The sequence below is a fragment of the Anomalospiza imberbis genome, chromosome 4, assembly GCF_031753505.1.
Source record: "Anomalospiza imberbis isolate Cuckoo-Finch-1a 21T00152 chromosome 4, ASM3175350v1, whole genome shotgun sequence".
NCBI lineage: Eukaryota > Metazoa > Chordata > Aves > Passeriformes > Viduidae > Anomalospiza > Anomalospiza imberbis.
In genome coordinates this window covers 22138239-22150961 of record NC_089684.1, presented here as the reverse complement: position 1 = coordinate 22150961, position 12723 = coordinate 22138239, and the positions used below count along the sequence as shown (strand labels likewise).

The 12723-nt window shown below is 43.3% G+C and overlaps 1 long non-coding RNA gene across 2 annotated transcripts; it reads left to right on the top strand.

The window, feature by feature from the left end:
• Positions 1 to 41: 41 nt before the first annotated feature.
• On the top strand, positions 42 to 12079 carry LOC137472411 (uncharacterized). 2 transcript variants are annotated; one of them, XR_010998167.1, is made up of 3 exons: positions 42 to 179; positions 11655 to 11761; positions 12040 to 12079. It is a non-coding gene; the product is annotated as an uncharacterized lncRNA (long non-coding RNA). The 2 variants fall into 2 exon arrangements; XR_010998166.1 differs by having other exon boundaries at positions 12037 to 12079.
• Positions 12080 to 12723: the final 644 nt, after the last annotated feature.

Below are 12723 nucleotides of genomic sequence, written 5' to 3'. Positions count from 1 at the left end.
GGAATTCAGGCTTTCTATGTTTAGAACATTGCTGTTATTAGCACAAAGGCTTGGTGCCTTCACAGTGCCAATGTGCTCTAGGTGCCTCCTGGCAACAGTGAGTTACCCTTGTGGGAAAGGACTGTCTTTGGTGCGCACCAGAAGGGGCTGCTTGGTCTTTCCACAGCTCCCATTTAAAGGTGAGATTTTTTTTTTTTTTTTTGATCAGTTTTCTTATCCCAGAAAATTATTTGCCCTTAACCTTTTTGAGAAAGAAGTTGTCTTACAAGAGAGATGAGACAACCCAATCATAGAATCATCGAGGCTGGAGAAGACCTCCAAGGCCCTTGGTTACAACTATTAACCTGACACTGCGAGGTCCACCTGAAAACATCTCCCTAGGCACCACATCTACACGTTTTTTCAATGCTCCCAGGGGTGGTAATCCTACCACTTCCCTGGGCTTCATTTTTCAATGCTAGACTACCCTTCTGGGGAGGAAACTTTTCCTAATATCCAACATAAACCCCTCTGGTGCAATGTCCTCTCATTCTGTCTTCTTGTTAATTGGGAGAAGAGGCTGAGCTTCACCTGGCTACAACCTCTTTTCAGGTAGTTGTAGGAAGTGACAAGGTCTCCCCTGAGCTTCCTTTTCTTCAGGATAAACAGCTCTCTCAGCTGCTTCTCATCAGATTTGTGCCCCAGACCCTTCTCCAGTTCTGTTGCCCTTCTCTGGACACACTCCAGCACTGCAATGCCTTTCTTGCAGTGAGGGCCAGAACTGGACACAGCACTCAAGGTGTGGCATCACCAGTGCCGAGTACAGGGGGACAGTCCTGCTCCTGCTGGCCACACCATTGCTGATCCAGGCCAGGATGCCATTGGCCTTCTTGGCCACCTGGGCACACACGGGCTCATGTTCAGCCAGGTGCAAGGTCAGGTTTGTAACAGAATTCCTGGGTGTATGGTGACAGCTCAGCGCCAGAGAGCCAGCAGCAGGGCTTTCATTTGGAGGAGAAATGAGCAGCTGCGGTTCGGCGCTGCGGGTGTGTTGGTGTGCCCGACCCGGCGGCCTCAGCCTCTCCCTGCTGAGGGCAGCGGGCACCCGCGGCTCTCCCGGCCATGGCCGCAAGAGGGCGCCCCGGCCCGGCGCTCATCCCTCGCTCCCGGCGCTCATCCCTCCGCCCCGAGCAGCTCCGGCGGCCGCGAACGCCCCCGCGGGAGGGCCTGGGGGGAGCCGAGTGCGCTGCCGAGGGGAGCGGGAAGGCGGCGCGACAGGCGGAGGTGGAGCGACTCCGGCTCCCGCGGGCGGGGTCGTCCCCCGAGGCGCTTCATCCCTGCCCCTGCCGGCGGCGCCGCGGGGAGCGCTCGTCCCCCGCCGCAGTGTCCCTGCAGCCCGCTGAAGCCATCTTTCCCGGGCGCTCCATTCGGCCTTCCCGGGGTGTGCGGGGCAGCGGGGCTGCCTTCGCTCACAGCCGGCAGCAGGAGGCGGCGGCAGGTGACACTGGAGCTCTCCCTGGGGTTGCTGCTGACCCGGGCGCTCCGCGGCCACCGGCGGGCCTCGGCGCCACGTCCCGCCCGGGCTCTGCGCTGGGGCACCGGGAGCGCCTGGCTCTGAGGCACGGGCGTCCTTCTCGTGGGCTGCGCTGTGCTTGCTCACTTCGCGAGCTTGGGAATGTCGCGGTGTAGTGACAAGGCCGGAGCGGTGCCGCTCAGTTTCCCCGTCCTCAGCCCCAGCGCATCGGTCTGCCCCGAGATCAATCGTCACCCCTCTGCATCTGGGCAGAGAGAAAAGGTGACAAAAACTAAGGCGTCCTTTTAGTAAAATGTTTGACTGGCAAAATATCCACTGCAGATGTATAATGGGATTTTTTTTAGACAGGCTCAGGTGCTTTTGAAAAAGCTGTGACTTCTGTTTCTCTTGTTTAGGTTGTGCAAACCCATCATACACTGGCCCCTTACAGGAGAGCCAGGAGTTGTTCTAAATATCAGTAACACATTTTACCCGTCCATCTGTCCATTCATCCAAACAACCAGTAGGATGCCTCTGCTCACAGAACAGTTTCAGTGCCAACAGCTGTAGCTTGGGTTTTCCCAGGGAAGTTATCCCTAAGAGTACCGCTGGGCATGGCGAGCTGGGCATCAGGCGCAGCCGAGCACCTTCACTGCGGTTTGTGGTCTGGGTTAGGTCACTAGTGACTAGCCCAAGCTGATGTCATGGAGTATACTAAGAAACTCTCAAATAATTAAGGCCAGGTATTTCTCAACACCATGTATTTGCCCAGGCTTTTAATGGCTGTTCCTCTGCAGCTTGGAATAATAGTTTAAATATTTCTCACCTTTTCCCATATGAGCAGGGGAGGCATTTAACTAGTGAAGAGTGGTGATTGGGTAATGGTTTGGATACAATTTCAGAAAAATATGAGTACAAAAGAGTTAGAGCAAAAGCAGGTATTCTGCCTAATGCCCTCAGCTACCATTAAGAAACATGAAAATCTAATTGTACTGAATGGAAACGTACATCTTCATCACTGATTATGACACGGAAGAAAATTACTATATGATTGGCATCATAATGGCCAATGTTGAAATGTGATGACACGCCAATATGATGTACATCTCCATTAGGAATGATAAATCAAAGGTTATTCATTTGTGCTTGATTTATGCCTGGGAAATGCTACCAAGGGAAATCTTGATTTAAATCTCGCAAGTCAAAAAAAAAAAAAAAAAAAAGCCGGGAGTGCCCTCTTCTGGCAACAGATGACAACTGTAGTCCCTGCAGTACTTTTCCCTGTTGCTTTTTATTTATGAATATAATTTAAAATTTCGATCTTTCATTATCCCTTTTACCACCACCATGGTCTGTGATATTTTCAGTAATATAATTCGTAGTCCTTTCTTGTATTTTATCCTGTGTTTCAGAAGTAGACTGGATAACATTTAATCCTGTGAAATCTCCCTTCTCACAACCAGAGGCCTTAATCTTGCTGGTAATCTTATTCCAGAAGTACAGCAGAAAACTGCACAAGGGCTGTGCAGTTTATTACTGAGCACGGAGGAAAGGATTCATATTTTTTCTGAGTTAGATGAGAGACACAACCTCATGGGTATATTGAACAGGATCTGGACCACATGAGAAAATAATTATTGATGGGACTGAAATTATTTGCTGAATTGTTGGCTTATCCTAGGCATCTACTCTGTAGTTGCCTGTATTCAATAGCTGCAGAGGAAAAAGTGGAACAGGAGGTGAGAGGGAGGAAACACCTCGACTTCTTGCTTGCTGCCATTCCTTGCACTTGTGCTTGTACACAGCGTGCCATGCTGTCTGTCACTCACGGCTGTGTGTGAGCATTGGCTCTGACTTCTCTTACATACGGGTACAGCCTTTCAGCTGCTTATACCACCCCATGTCCAATTCCTAATCTTCTAGCTTTTAAAATCATCTTTCTCACTCTTCATGCAGCTAAATTCTTGCTTAAGTTCACATTATTTAGCAGCTGAGTTGGTGCAGCCTCCCTTTCTCTGGCCTTGACACAGGCAGGCTTGCCTTTGCCCTAATCATACTGCATGTGGCTGCTCTTGCTTCAAAGATCATTTCTCTGGCCTGTCTCTTTGAACATGTCACTTTTCTCTTGGCAGCACTGTGCTACCTACCCCCTCCCCTATCTCACATCAACATAAGCTGCCTGTCTTCATTTCCAGGGTCCCCTGGGACTCCACCTATCAGCTCTCATTGTCAGGAGGCAGGAACTGCCCTGTGTGAGCAGACTTCCAGCTCTGCCATGCTTGGTCCTTACATTCCTTTTTGGAGGAGGATGTGGGTGAATACAATTGGTCGGGGCAAAAAAAGGGGGTTATTGCCGCTGGCGGTGGGGGAAGACAAGCACGCAACCAATATGATTGATAAGCAAGCTCCAGTTTATTCAAAGATCCAGTCAGTTTATATAGTCTTTTGCAAGCAATATCAGCAATCGAGCTCTCATTGGTCAATTTATAAAGGTTCATTGTTTTATGTTCTTCTATGTGCAGTTTCAGCTGTAGCTAAGTTTTTCATCTGCTAGCTTTTTACTTTGCTAAGTACATCTTGTTTTACATCCTGTTCTCGTACAGCTCATATCTCAAGGATATTCTGCCTTTTGCTATCTGTACATTCACAGTGTACTATTCACAGGCCAGTGATGTTTCACAGGCCAGTTTCCCAGGCCAGAGCTCCTCCCGGGCACAGAGCTCAGGTGTGGGGTCTCAAACAGAGGATTGATGGAATAACTGTTCCATCGATCCATGACCCTGTTCTTGCAGCCATTCCCCAACAGGGGGTGACTATTAAAGGCAGCCAGGAATGAAGACAGCTGCCATGTTTAAATGCTGTTACAACCTTAAAATGGTTAGTCTCCTTTTGTTCAGAGTTACCATCCTCCTGTGTTCATCTCCAAGCAAGCTTATTCTTGTTTTCTCCTCTGTGGTATCTGTCATACTTGGAGAGTACCCCACATAAACACTCTCAGATTTCTGTTGGTAGCTCTCTAGAATCTCCTTAAAAGTCTCCTTTGCCATGAGGTCTACAAAAGCTTTGATAGCCCTTAGACTACTAGTGAGGTAATACTGCTGTCACTGAGCATCCATTTCCTTTATTCTCCCTCTGTCTGTTTCTATCCACCTGTGGTCTCTTGTCCTCTGTTTAGTTTGTAACCACTTAGGGACAGAGCCATCATTTTGGTCGATGTTTACACAGTGCTCCAGACAATATTTGTTGTTGGGGTTCCTGTGTGGTCCAATAGTACAGAAAAGAAATAAAAACAGTAACAGCCTGTGGCAGGTGCTCTCTTCTTGCATAGACCTCATTGATTTCAGGCTGTGGGCTGAGCAAATTGCATGAATGGTCTTGTGGGTAACTGAGAAAAGGGCAGAAACAGAACAGTGCTGTGTGTTCCATTCTAAATGTTGGCCAAAATGCCTCAAATCAAATTCCTTCCCCCTCCTTTTTTTTTTTTTTTTCTTTTTTTTCTTTTTTTCTTTTTTTTCCAGAGCAATGTAGACTAGATCCAGGGACAACCATTTAGCTTCATGTAATTTCTTTCTAGAAAAGGGCAAGGGAGGAGAAGGCAAAATTTACAGGCTTTTGTTTCTGAAAAATAAAACAGAAGGGCTATAAATGTCAGGAGAAAGAAAAAAAAACCAGACATTTTAAGATCTTTAAACCTCACCTTTTGCCCTTTTTAGTTACTGTAAAATGACTTCAAAACTCTAATCCTCAACTATTTTCATAACCAGTAGTAAACTGTCTTTGCCTGAGTTTCTTCATTTTTAAATTGAGCATCTCTTGCTTTAACTAACATAGGGGCCATAACCCTATTTTTGTAAGTATTTTGATGATTGATAGGGAGATATAATGAGTTGTTATTATTCTATGATAACTTGAATTTGGTTTTATTAGAAAAATGGGTTTAAATACTATTTGATTTTACTGCCTGCTCTGGAGCTCTGCCAACCTTCAGAAATGCCCAGGGCTTGCTAGAGAGGGCAGGGGATATGGTTGTATTGCAAAACATTCAAAAAGAATTCTCTATGGCTCTGAAGTGCAAAGTTCTCCATAGAGAGCTCTCTTTAGGCTGATATAAATCATAAAGTGATCAATCTTTGGGATCAGATCTGAATCCAAATGGTGCAAAAGTGAGTTAAAGTACCTTCTCAATACCAGTACAACATAGGACCCCAGCCCGTGTAGTTTGTAATGCCAGCCAAGAGCAGACAAAAAAGAGTTACTTAATGTAATAAATCATAGTTCGGTGCTAATTCTGTATCATAACAAGTATCAAGTGGGGTATAAAGAAACAGAAAGGTGAAATTTTAGTCTGAGCTATGCTTAGGGTGGTAGTAGAGCCCAATGTTTGGTGTCGTTTGATCTGGAAGTTCCCCATACATTTTCAGGGTACTGATTGAGAAAATTAAGATATTCTGTTGTAGACAAGAAGAGCCCCAAAAGAAGACCACAGGGAACAACGACTGATGAACATAAGAGAAGCCAGGCTGTGTAATGGGACATACAGCATGACGCAGTATACAGCTGTAGCATGAGATGCTGGGTTGCAAAGTCATGCTTGTCCTCAGTGGGAATGCTTTGCTCGTTGGCATTGATCCCTGCAGAGCCAGCAGTCTAAGGAAGGTGTCGTACTGAGAAACAGGTCCCAGATTATTAAAGACCTGAAAGCAATACAGCTTCTGTCACCTACTCTGAGCTAAGGCTTAAGAGAATCATTAGGTTTGTGTTGATTGCCGGAGTATGATCAAGTTACATACCTGAAAGAACACAAATGCATGGGAAAACAGAAAATAGAGAAAAATCATCTTTCTGTGAGATCTTAAGTGTAACTTTTAGATACAGACTTAGATGAAGAACATTAACCTTCCATTAATTCACTCTTTTAAATTCTTTTTCCTGTCCCATACCCATCTTTCCTCAGCTTTAAGCTGATCCTGGTGTCTGCAAGCTGGCTCCATTTTTTGTCCTTATTACTGTCACTCACAGACAGAGTCAGAACTTGACAATTAAACAATAATAGGGCATTTGTGTTGATGTCATGGGGACATCCTACAGAGGCATTCAATTTGGGAGACATGAAAATATTTTTCTTATGACCTCAACGATTTTGGAAGGTATTTTTTGTGTTGGGTAGGTTTTGGTTTTTTTCAATGTCTAGAAAAACTGGTAGGAAGTTTTAGGATAGGAAGGAGAAGGAAGCACAATAGGTGAAAAGCAAGGCTGTTAATGAGACTGAACAGACATAAGAACATAGTAGTTAGATGGTATGGTATGGGCCAAAATGAAAGCATTTATTTATTGTCTCAATCAAATGGCAACATAAGGTTCTTCTTTTCCCCCTTATGTTATTAGTCTTACAACATGGAAAACATTTCATTTCCCCATGGAGCTCCTCCAAGTCAATCCTCTATAGTAAAGAAACCCAGGCTTTAATACTTTATGATAAATAAAACATCAGGAATAAAGACATACAACAACACATTATGATAGATAGTACCAAAAAGCGTGTACAGACTTGTTCAATAATATCTCTTTGGGAAATTCCTCTCCTGATGTTTCTCAGCACTTAAGAATTTAGTATCTGAGCACCTCACAATCACTAATGGATTTTAGTCTCCCTTCACTCCATTGAAGTACAGAAAAGTACATTGCCCTTTTACAGTTTAAGAAGTGAATAGTCAGGGACTTGCCTAATGTCGTATTTATTTATTCTGGAAGTGGGGCTTGAGTCACGTTTTCTGTGTCATGGTCCAGTACCTTGAGCCATCTTTTCACCCACTAACAGACCTGCATCAGAGCATTTAGGAAAGGGCCGTGTGATGCACAGTGCTTATTGGCCTTTTTTAATATCCCAGGTCCTTCTAGTCCTGACTAATCATCAGCAAGGGTTTACTGTTAGCTTAGCCTTTGAAAGAAGCTGCTCTCCAGCATGGTGTACATTTGTCCTAACTTTAGGGGTTGTACACAACCCTACAACAAATTGTGTATTTGTAGCCCACCTCCCAAAGGAAATTGTCCTGGCATGGTTTGGGACGAAGGTTTGCAGTATGTTTAAAAAGCACGTTGCTGCTTATGCCTTGGTTGGGAAAATTCTACACAGGCAAAGTGATAAAAAACCAATCAAATTAAAAAACTTCCCTCTGGCCAAGATCTAAAAGGGTGGATGGTGCCCAGTGGATTCTCCCACCATGTTTAAATTCTCTAACCCCTACCTACAAGAGCACTTAAGCACTTCAGCCTTAAATGCTTGAGCAATCACGTTGCCTCGGGGTGGGGGGTTGGGGAGAATATTCATCTGCTTTCCTGGGTCAGGACCTTGACCTGGAGACTGTGCATCTTTGATTCTTTTGAAAACCAGGACATTTCTTCAACACTTTATATCGATTTGGGAGTCTAATTTTAGGCAGTTGTATTTTTAAAATCTGGGCCTAAATACATTGCCCATAGTAAACACAGCAACCCTGGTTTTGGGGCAGAATGCTCCCACCAGGGATAATTTCTTTAAACAACTGGCCAGCAAAGAAAGAAACAAGCCCAATCAACCATCCTAGCAGTACCCTCCCCCTGCAAGCCTTTCCTAGCCCCAAGGTTAGTTTGGGATCCTGGATGCATTTTGAATGGCTGTTGATACAAAGTCATGCTCTTTTCATTTTCATGTCACTTATTTAAAGAGGAGTCTTGAAGCTGTTTACTGCAGCAGTGCTTAGGAGGGAAAAGAATAGCGAGTGTATTTTCAAATGCCCTTAGCAGCTTTCTTTTTATTTTGCTCTCCAAGCCCCTGCTATTCAAGTTCCCTTCTCCTCAGAGCACTAACAGCTAGATTGTTCTGTGGAACCAGCTCCCATTAGCAAAAGGAGTCATGCACATCATTCCCATGAACTGCTTTAACAGCACAGTCTTATATGATGAAATGTGCCTCAAAGACAGAGGATGCTAGATATATATTAACCACATAGTGTTCTCATTTAAACTTGCATTTAAAATAGCATTTGGATTTTTAAAATGTACACTTATATTATTTGGTATCACTCATCTTTGTCTTCTCAGTTTAAGAAATTAGATATGCCAGAGCAGAACAAATCTGCATTAGAAGCATGGGGTTTGGTGGTTTATATTGGAGAAAAGAAAGGGGGTGGGAGCTGACATTTGGATTTACTGTCAGCCCATAATAATCTACAGACCCTAATTTCTCATCAGTGAGTCTGTTTCCTTTGTTTACATTAATTGCATTGAAATTTCTGTCAATTATTTAAACTCTGAGTAGTTACAACTCATTTATTGCATTATATAGATGATATGAGTCCTGACTGTGATTAAATTCATATATGGACAGACACAATAATTTCTGTAGATTGTGGAGATTCCCTGGAAATCCTTCTGCCTCCTGGAAAAAGTTCAGTTTGATATGGATTAAAATATGCTTGTGACTAACTGTCATTTGAGAAGCATACCAATTCACTGGTTGTATCAAAACCAAGCTCAAAAGTGTATTCAGAAATGTATATAGTCTCATTGCATAGATTCCAACATGCTACATAGTGTAAAAGAAACAGAAATATTATTTTGTTGGGTAGTGTGGGAGAAGAGGAAATATATTTTTTCCTAATGTCAGATAATTAGTTTCTGATTTATATCTTAAGCACACCAGTTGTTAAACCTTGCAATTTCATCTTAGTGAGCACAGCTGTGGATAGCTATACAGAAAACTCATAAAAGTTTAAAACCATTTTCTAGGGCTGGTAGACTTCTTTATTATCAATGACAGTGAATCCTGTGTATGGATGTACATTTTGCTTTTTTTTTTTTTTTTTTTTTTTTTTTAATACACCTTCTTTTGGTTCAGTTTGGGGGTTTGATTTTGTTAAATCGGTGGACCTTTCGTTCTTCATGATTGACAGTAGTGATTGACAGTATATGGATTTTTTTTTCTGTAGCCATTAGTACCAGTGACTAGAAAAACAAGCAAATAGTCCCAATTGCATAATAAAAAGTAGAAATTGTGTAACTTCAGTACTTCAATCCACTTTCAAAATGACCATGCTGCTTGAGTGCATGGATATAACTTAAAACACAGACCTTAAAGGTGGAGTGTACACCTGGTAACTGAAATTCTCTAAGCTGTGGTTACCATTTACTCACAATTTTGGAAAATGCAAAAACATAAAAGCTTCTGTTCCCAGGATTGTTGCATATTACCACCATTCATCAAAATATTGTGGTAGTTGTCTATTCTTCCCCACTTTATATTATTTACATATTTTTTAATCACTTGGAGACTGAGAATCTGCACAGTAACAAACCAACAGGTTTATGCATTGCAGTATGGACAAGAGAAATATTTTAAGTGCCCTGCTTCCAGGAGGCTTATTTAAACTATAACAAAATAATTAAAAGTTGCTTGACCATACCTTTTTAATTGGCTCCCTGCTAGAAGGGTTAATAGGAATTCTAATACCTGTGTAAAAAAAGATAGATAAGGAAAACAGTGTAATGTAAAATAATTCAGATTGTCTCTGTGCAAATGAGGCAATAAATGCCTGCAACATGAAGCTCAGTCTGACTTCACAGCAGGGCTTGGTGCTTAATTGAAAGTCCTAACTAGACCCATTTATCAAAGAAATCACTCAGAGGGAAATTTAATTATCACAATTAATCTATATTTTTTTAGAAAGTCCCAGCAAGGCACACTGAAAATTTCTTTGGAAAGAATTTTACAATGTAATTGCCAAAAAAAGTCAAGTGCCAAACCACTCATAGGTTTTAAAAAAAAAAAAAGTGGGCAGGCACAGGGCATGTTTTGTGAGGAGCAACTTGTATAGCCACTTAGACACAGCTCACAGTAATGAGCACTGTCACAGCAGGAGCTCAAATGGAAATATTTCTCCCTAAGTCACAAAACTACTCCCTTTCCAAACTGGAGAGAACATCTGGCTTCTTGAGAGAGCTGCCCCGCAATGTGCCCATGGACTTAGGATCCTTGGCACAGTTTTGCTTTGATCTGCAGGACCCCCAGCACCCCTCAGCTACCCTCGTGAGTCCCTGCTCCCAGTTTGTCTTGGTGTGCACACAGAAAAACCAGAGACACAGCATGGCCTCTCCTCGGGAACTAACACAGGAAGCTTCTGTAGAGTCAGGAACTAGCGGCACTTTTTGTTTCAAATACTTGTGTTGAGAGGAGATCTCTCCAATAGAGTTGTGCATGCTTGCATTTATGTTGTGTCCTCCAGTGAGCAAAGCTTCATCCTGAAACCAGGGTATTTCCCCTGAGTAACTGGTGATATTCAACTCCCAGCTGGCATTGACTTAGAAGCTGGACAAGTTGGGAAGAAAGATGACTCTGAGCTCCGTTCTTGCACAGCTTCATCAAAATTTGGTGTTCCCCAAGAGGTTTTCCATTGGTGGCTTTTCAAAGACCAGGTGACATTTGAAAGTTTAGTTTAATTTTCTCTCTTATTTTGAAAAGCAGCCCCTTGTTTTAAGCAGAGCCCTACCTCCATTTCCAAGCCTCCCATGTAGGCCTGGTATTCTGCAGAAGGCTACTTCTGGAGAAGACAACAAGTAGAATTACATTTCTGGACATCATGTGGCATTGACATGCCTGAATGAAGATGAAAAGAAAGCCCTGAGAAAGTGTGCAATGACAAGATTCCCCTTCAGCCAATCACTGAAGTGATGGATGGTAGTTTTTTAGGGCTTCTGGACAGTAGTGTGCAGCACCTGGTAGGTGGGGGTCTGCTTCTTCACTTTGAGACCGCAGAGCTTCAGTACTGCATTGGAGGTAGGACGCAGGGAAGTGGTGTACTCACTCTGGCTTCAATGAAGGGCAACAGCGGGCACGTCAAAGCACAGGGAAAATGTGGACAGAGATTTGATCTCACTTTGTGTGGCTTGCACAGCCCCACACATACTCATGTTTCCCCAGGCTTAAAAGAGGCCCATAACTCACCTTAAGGTAGCATAATTTTCCCTTCCATTCTTCACAAACAGAACATTAGCAAGTATGACCCATGTTAACATTCTTATTCATCACCTTCCTCCTTTGTCTTCTGTGGGAAAAGTTTCAGCTTGGTTTCTTGATGTCACTGGAGTTGTTTACTGCTCTTTTTTTTGTATTTCCTATGTTATTCAGGTTATACTAATCACCAGAGGGAAAGGAAACAACTCCAGAGCAGATTGAATTGACGTTTAATTGGACATCCTGTGAAATAAACATTGTGACTTAGATAAGATTAAAATGTGAGTCACAAGTCTGGTGAGTTTTCAACTGTCAGGGAATGCAGTGAAGGAATGAGGGAAGAACAGCAAAGAGAGAGCAGCTAGAAGCAATGCTCAGTAGAGCAGCAGCTGCTGGACTTGCATGCTTGTTTTCACTAGGCTTATACTAAAAGGACAGTGGACAAAACTGGAGAAAACAACTGACAGTTCTTTATTTAAGAATTATTACATTTTCAAACAGATTTTAATTTATATCTTTTTTTCCTGCACTAAACCCATCTGTGAATGCCCTCTAGCAGTTAACCACTGTCTAGCTCGGCTAAATTCTTGGATATTAAACATGAGTACTTAGAAGTGCTTCTGGAGATGAAACCTTCAACAGGTTTGGCATCTTCCATGTACTCCCTTTTTATGTTCAATACTTTGCAATACTTCAGGTGAGTAGATTTGCTGGAAGAAACAATTTGCAGACAGAAATGAAAACTATATTGTAGCATATTTGTTAAAATATGAATTCCAGATAACAGAATCACTGAATGGGTCATGCTGGAAGGGACCCCAGTGGCTCATCTGGCCCAACCTCCCTGCTCAACCAGGGTCATCCTAGAGCAAACATCACAGGAATTGCATCCGGACAGGTTTTGAATATCTCCAGTGAGGAAGACTCCACAATCTGGGCAATCTGTTCCAGTGCGTGGTCACGTGCACAGTAAAAAAGTTCTTCCTCATGCTCAGGTGGAACTTCCTGTGCATCAGTTTCTGCACAGGAAACCTGTTGTCTCTTGTCCTATTGCTGGGCATCACTGAGCAGAGCCTGCCTCCACCCCCTTGACACCCTCCCTTCAGATACTCACAGACATTGAGTTTCCTTCTCTGTGGTCTCTTCTCAAGGCTGAACAGACCCAGCTCCCTCAGCCTTTCCCCCTAAGAGATGCTCCAGTCCCCTCATCGCCCTTGTGACCTCTGCTGGACCCACTCCAGGA